Genomic DNA, 6,703 nt, shown 5'->3' with positions numbered 1-6,703 from the left:
ACATAAACCCACATCCACATAAGATTTTAAATACTTTCAAAATAAAAAATCATGAGCTAATTAAACTCAGAAAAGGGTTTTTTTTAAGTTTATTTATTTATTTATTTATTTATTTATTTATTTATTTATTATGTATACAGTGTTCTGTCTGCGTGTATGCCTGCAGGGCAGAAGATGGCACCTGACCTCATTACAGATGGTTGTGAGCCACCATGTGGTTGCTGGGAATTGAACTCAGGATCTCTGGAAGAGCAGCCAGTGCTCTTAACCTCCAAGCCATCTCTCCAGCTCCCAGAAAAGGTTTTTTATACTTTATAAAATATTATGTGCTTTTTTAAGCCGGGCGGTGCATGCCTTTAATCCCAGCACTCGGGAGGCAGAGGCAGGTGGATCTCTGGGAGTTCGAGGCCAGCCTGGTCTACAAGAGCTAGTTCCAGGACAGGCACCAAAAGCTACGGAGAAACCCTGTCTCGAAAATCAAAAAAAAAAAAAATGCTTTTTAAAAAAAACTTTTGAACTTTTATTTTATTTATTTTTGTTTATTTTGTGTGTTTTTATTTCTTGAGACAGGATCTTGGCCGTCTTGGAATTCCCTAGTAGATCAGACTGGCCTTGAACTCAGAGTTTCACACATCTCTGCTTCCTGATGTGGGCGCTGAAGGTCTGTCCTGCCCACATCTGGTCAAAAACAAAAAACCAAAACAACACAAAAATTATGCTTTGAAAGGGGTGGGGTGGGGGAGAAAGAGAGAGAGACGGAGAGAGATTAAATCCAGAGAGATTAATTTCCAGCCTGGAAGTCTCAGTGAGGCAGTGTTCAGGCTTGGTTGGTTGACCAGTGGGCACTTTGACAGGGGATTGACTCTCAGGGAGAAGACTCCTCTGTGGGCATCATCACTCCTTGGGCGGGGGATTTTGAACTGCACAAGACTGGAGAAGTGAGCCGAGCAAGATCACATGAGTGTTCGCTCCCTCTCCCGGCTCTTGACTGGATGTGATGTGACCAGCAGTTCCGTGTCCCTGCCACTTGACTCCCCCACGGGGACAGGCACGTGAGATAGAATAATCTCCCCGGAAGGATCCACTCTGGGGTGGGGAATCTGCGAAGGTTGTTTGTGGGGAGGGCATCCTATGCCCAATGTCTCCTGAGCCTTGGGACCACCCAGGCTGCAAACACCCAGCCGGGTCTCAGGCTGATGTCTGCCCCCTTCCTAAACTGGAGAAAGGAGAACCTGTGAATCTTGGGGTGATCCACCTGAGGGTAAACAGGAAAACAGTGGTCTTTGGTTGACATGAGCAGACACAGAGGCGCCCACCCTGCAGGTGGAGGGTACTGCTGAACACCCAGGCTCATCTTCACGTCCAGCACCAGAGTAAGGATGGGGAGAGATGTCATTCCCTAGAAGAGTGGGGACAAGCACAGGAGGTTGGCACAGTGGCCAGATCCATCCAGAGCTCAGAAACAGCTCCAGTCAGAGAGCTGAGCCCGAGTGTGGGAGATTTTTCTGTTGTAGTACTTGTTGGGGCTTATCACCAATTATGGAAGCTTGGCCTTTAGCTCAGGCCTATTCCCAACTAGCTCTTATAACTTAAATTAACCTGTTTATACTAATCTATATTCTGCCATATGGCTTTTTACCTTCTGTTCATTCTGTTTTCCTGGGTCCCTCCCTGTCTTCCTGGCATCTCTCTCTGGCATAGATTCATCCCCCTGAGTTTCTCCTTCTCCAGGAAGTCCCACCTAACCTCTTCCTGTGTGGCTATTGGCCATTCAGTTCTTTATTAAGTCAATCAGAAGGCAATGACACATCCTAACAGTGTACAAAAAGATTATCCCATGAATTTTTGTCTCTACAGCCCCCCTCACCATAGAGCATGTGGGTTTCAGGGATCTAAACTCAGATCCTTGAGCGGGATTGATAAATACTTTACTTACAGAAACTTCTGAACTTTAAAAATCGTTTTAGATTTTTTAGATTACACATGCAGATGGATATGTTTCTGTATAGGCATATGTGTATGCGTGCAGTGCTCAGGAAGACCAGAAGAGGGTGTTGGATCCCATGGAGCTGGAATTGCAAGTGGTTGTGAGCTCCCAAGTATCGGGAAAGGAACGCAGGCTCTCTGGAAGAGCAGCTGGTGCTCTTAACCACCAAGCTGTCTCTACGGCCCCTTCCTGGACATTATGTCCTTCAAATACACACTCTACACACAGCCTCTGTGCCTGGCTCCTGCCATTCAGTGAGTAGGCATGCTGGTATCTGCTCTTGTTTATGCTGAGTGCTATTCCACCGCATGGACATACCCTTCACCGGCTGAACCTGGCTGTCGGACCAAGGCAACTACCAACCTGTGAATGGCTTCAGACTGGCATGTGTTTGCATCCTTGTGCACAGCGACTGTGTTGAAATATATGGGAATCTGGCCGGGCGATGGTGGTGCACGCCTTTAATCCCAGCACTCGGGAGGCAGAGGCAGGCGGATCTCTGTGAGTTCGAGACCAGCCTGGTCTACAGAGCTAGTTCCAGGACAGGCTCCAAAGCCACAGAGAAACCCTGTCTCAAAATATATATATATATATATATATATATATATATATATATATATATATATGAATCTGTTCAACTGGTCTCCAAAGCAGATGCAGCATCTGGGACCCCATCAACCATGGCAAGTGCCCCAACCCCTCCCCATCCTCATCAGCAGTTGGGTGCTGCCATGAATAACCACTCCACCAGCCACGCTACACCCCAGCCTCTCCCCAACCGGCTGCATGTTGCTGTCCTTTTCACTTTCAGCCCTGCTGTGCTGTGACCCTCATGGGGTTTCCCTAAGCTTTCCCCTGATGGCTGATGATGTCAAACAGCGTTTGCCTTGGGAAGCACCTGAAGTGCCTTCACACCCCACAAGGCTAAAAACCCCACTAGGGACCCCTCCCTTCCTCATCCCAGCCCTTTACCCACAGCCCCTCTTCAGGATGGCTGCCCATGTCGGAACCCTGAGGTCTTAGCTCGTTTTTCCTTCTGTTGCCGCTAACTCCAGCATCCCTGGGTGTGTCTCAACCACTCCTTCACCCACGTCCTCAATCACCCCTACCCCTGCAGCAGCTCTTCCTCTTCTAGATGCCCCCTTTGTCTGGTTCTCTTCCCTCATACACACACCCGTGCCCACACTCGCACACTCTGGCACCCTGTGACCTGTGCGCGTGGCAGACAGGAAAAGCCTGAGCTCTTGCAGCTCTTGCCTAGATCTGCTGTCAAGAGAAACACCCATGTGATGGGTGGGAGCGGGCAGCACCTGACACAGGGAGGAGGCGGGGACTGGGCATAAACTTAGCCTACCAACTACCTGCCCACTACCTCCTGCCTGACCCGCATCTCCTCCCTGCCTGACCCTTCCCTGCCTCTCCTGGCTCTTTGACAAAATGCAACCTGTTTGCTCTCGGTTTCTAAGCTGCAGTCCCGCCCCTCCTCCCCCCTTCCCTGCAGCAGCACCGTGATTTCTGCACCCCTATTATGCAGTCCCCTTAGGACCTAAATGAGGCAATAGAGACACAGGTTAGGCGGGCAGGGCCTCCCGCCTTGGTGCTGGGCCTCCCTCTGCATCATCCTGGTATCTACAGAGAGGGGCTAGTTCTGCTGTCACCTTCCCTCTGCTCCAAGGAGCAAGAGGGTGACAAGGGGGACTTCCAGATGACAGGAAGGTCAGCAGAGTGAGACTTTGGGGCACAGGATTCCCCCAGAACCCCACTGTGGTCTGGAGAATAGAGAGATGTCATGCTAAGAGCGTGGCTGCAGAGCCTGGGTTCCAGCCCCACATCCTCTGTGTGACGGGAGCTGGAAGTTCATGTCTCTGAGCCTCCATTTCCTCCTCTATGAAATGGCAAGGCTGTTTGAGGGGTTCAGGAGATCCTGCAGATGTGTGTGGGTTCACCAGTGGATGCCTTGGCCCAGTCAGGTTCTGTATAGTCAGGGGCATACAGAGATAGGGCGGGGCGGTGTGTGCAAGGGACGCCGGGAATTTGCCCGAGGGCCAGGTATCAAGTTTTGAGAATCAGCTGTTCAGCAACTATACCAGAGCATCCACACTCAAAACCCCAGGCTGCGCAGCCCCTCATCGCACCATCACCCTCCAGAAGCAGGTGGCCAGCGCCCCCTGGTGGCTGCTCCTCCCATCCAGGGTGAACCCCATTCCAAGCAAGAAAACGACAGCTGCGTTTTCACGCATCCTCAGGAAGGCCCCAGGGAACTGTAGCTCAAGTCCTGTCATCGCTGGATCTGCAAATCCTCCTTCCTGCTCTTTTTGACCCAGGGGAGATGAACCCCAACCGGCCCAGCCCACCAGCTGACCTCCTCTAACAGCCCAGAGGGAAACACCTCCAGATACTGGGCCATCTCTCCAGGGTCCCTACTCTGTCCCCAAGGAGCCCATCCCCTGCCATGTTCCTTCCTGCTTTCCCTATGGCTCTCCTAATGGCTTTCCTATTCCTCTCTCCCAAGATGCAGCCTCCTCTTGCATTGCAGGTCATGTCCTGAGCAGGTGGGTCTCTTAGTCCCAGACAGTGTTTTCCCTCCTCCCTGGTGCTGTGTTCCCAACAGCTGTCTCTTGTCTATGGAAATGAATGGAAGAAAGGCCGTGGGGGTGGGTCAAGAGTGAGAGCTCGGGGGTCCATGTGGGGTTGGGGTGAGGCAGGACATGTTCACCGCTCATGTGACCCACGTACGGGCAGCCCTCCTGACTTGCTAGAGTTGGGGGGTTTCAGAACATAGGCTCTAGTGCCAAGATCAGAAAGTCAGCAAATTTGTGACCCTGTGTCACCCTGCTCTGCAATTAGGGCTCAAACTTACAGAACCCAAGTTGGTTTGCTGCCTCTTTGTAAAGGTGTGTGTGTGTGTGTGTAGGTATATGTGTAGGTGTATATGTGTGTGTAGGCATGTGTGTAGGTGTATATGTGTATAGGTGTGTGTATGTGTGAGTGTGTAGGTATGTGTGAAGGTGTGTGTATGTGTGAGTATGTAGGTTTGTAGATGTGTGTGGGAGTGTGTAGGTGTGTGTAGGTATGTATATGTGTGAGTATGTAGGTGTGTGAGTGTGTAGGTATGTGTAGGTGTATATGTGTGTGTATGTATGAGTGTGTAGGTGTATATGTGTGTAATATATGTGTGTAGGTGTGTAGGTGAGTGTGTATGTGTGTAGGTGTGTGTGAGTGTGTAGGTGTGTGTAGTATATGAGTGTATGTGTGAGTGTGTAGGTGTGTGTAGGTGTGTGCATAGGTATATGTGTGTAGGTGTGTACAGGTGTGAGTGTGTAGATGTGTGTGTAGGTATATGTGTGTAGGTGTGTGTGAGTGTGTAGTTGTGTGTAGGTGTGTGTGTGAGTGTGTAAGTGTGTGTATGTGTGCACACATATGCGCGTGCACATGGAGGCCAGAGGACAGTCTCAGCCGTTGTTCTTCTGGAGCTATTTATCTTCCTTTTGAGACAGTCTCTTATTGGCCTGGAGTTTTCAAGGGGGACAGACTAGCTGATCAGAGAACAACCCGTTTCTGCTGCCCCAAGCCTGGGGTTCAGAGTGTGAATCACCAAGCCTGGTTTGTGTGTGTGTGTGGTAGGGGGTTCTGGGGATTAAATTCAGGTCCTCACGTTGGTAAGACACGTGGTTTCCCTACTGAGCCAACTCCCTATAACAGAACACAGTGACATCATCAGCGCCACACATGACACCATCATCATCACACACAACATCATCATCACCACACACGACACCATCATCATCACACACGACATCATCATCACATCATCACCATCATCATCACGCACGACACCATCATCATCACACACGACATCATCACCACACATGACACTATCATACCACACACGACACCATCATCACCACACATGACACCATCATCATCACACACGACATCATCACCACACATGACATCATCACCACACACGACACCATCATCACCATCATCACCATCATCACCACACACGACACCATCATCACCACACACGACACCATCATCACCACACACGACACCATCATCACCACACATGACACCATCATCATCACCACACACGACACCATCATCATCACACACGACACCATCATCACCACACACGACACCATCATCATCACACATGACATCATCATCACACACGACACCATCATCACCACACACGACACCATCATCATCACACATGACATCATCATCACACACGACACCATCATCACCACACATGACACCATCATCATCACCACACACGACACCATCATCACCACACACGACACCATCATCACCATCATCACCACACACGACACCATCATCACCACACACGACACCATCATCACCACACACGACACCATCATCATCACACACGACACCATCATCACCATCATCACCACACACGACACCATCATCACCACACATGACATCATCATCACCACACACGACACCATCATCACCACACACTGTGGTTTAGAGAACCAATGTAGGGAGCTGCAATAGAGATAGTGTGGTACCCACAGCAGAAATATTCACCATCTTAAACCCAAACTCTCGGCAACAGCCCGTGAAGATTCGTGGGAGGTAAAGGACAGCCTGGAAAGTGTCTTGGATGGCGGGGGCTATGCCAGTGCGTGAGGATCCGCTAGAAGACCTTAGTGAGGATGGGCACCCTGTGGAGGGAGAGGTTTCTGG

The sequence above is a fragment of the Chionomys nivalis genome, chromosome 3, assembly GCF_950005125.1.
Source record: "Chionomys nivalis chromosome 3, mChiNiv1.1, whole genome shotgun sequence".
NCBI classification, from domain to species: Eukaryota; Metazoa; Chordata; class Mammalia; order Rodentia; family Cricetidae; genus Chionomys; species Chionomys nivalis.
This window is presented reverse-complemented; position numbering follows the sequence as displayed.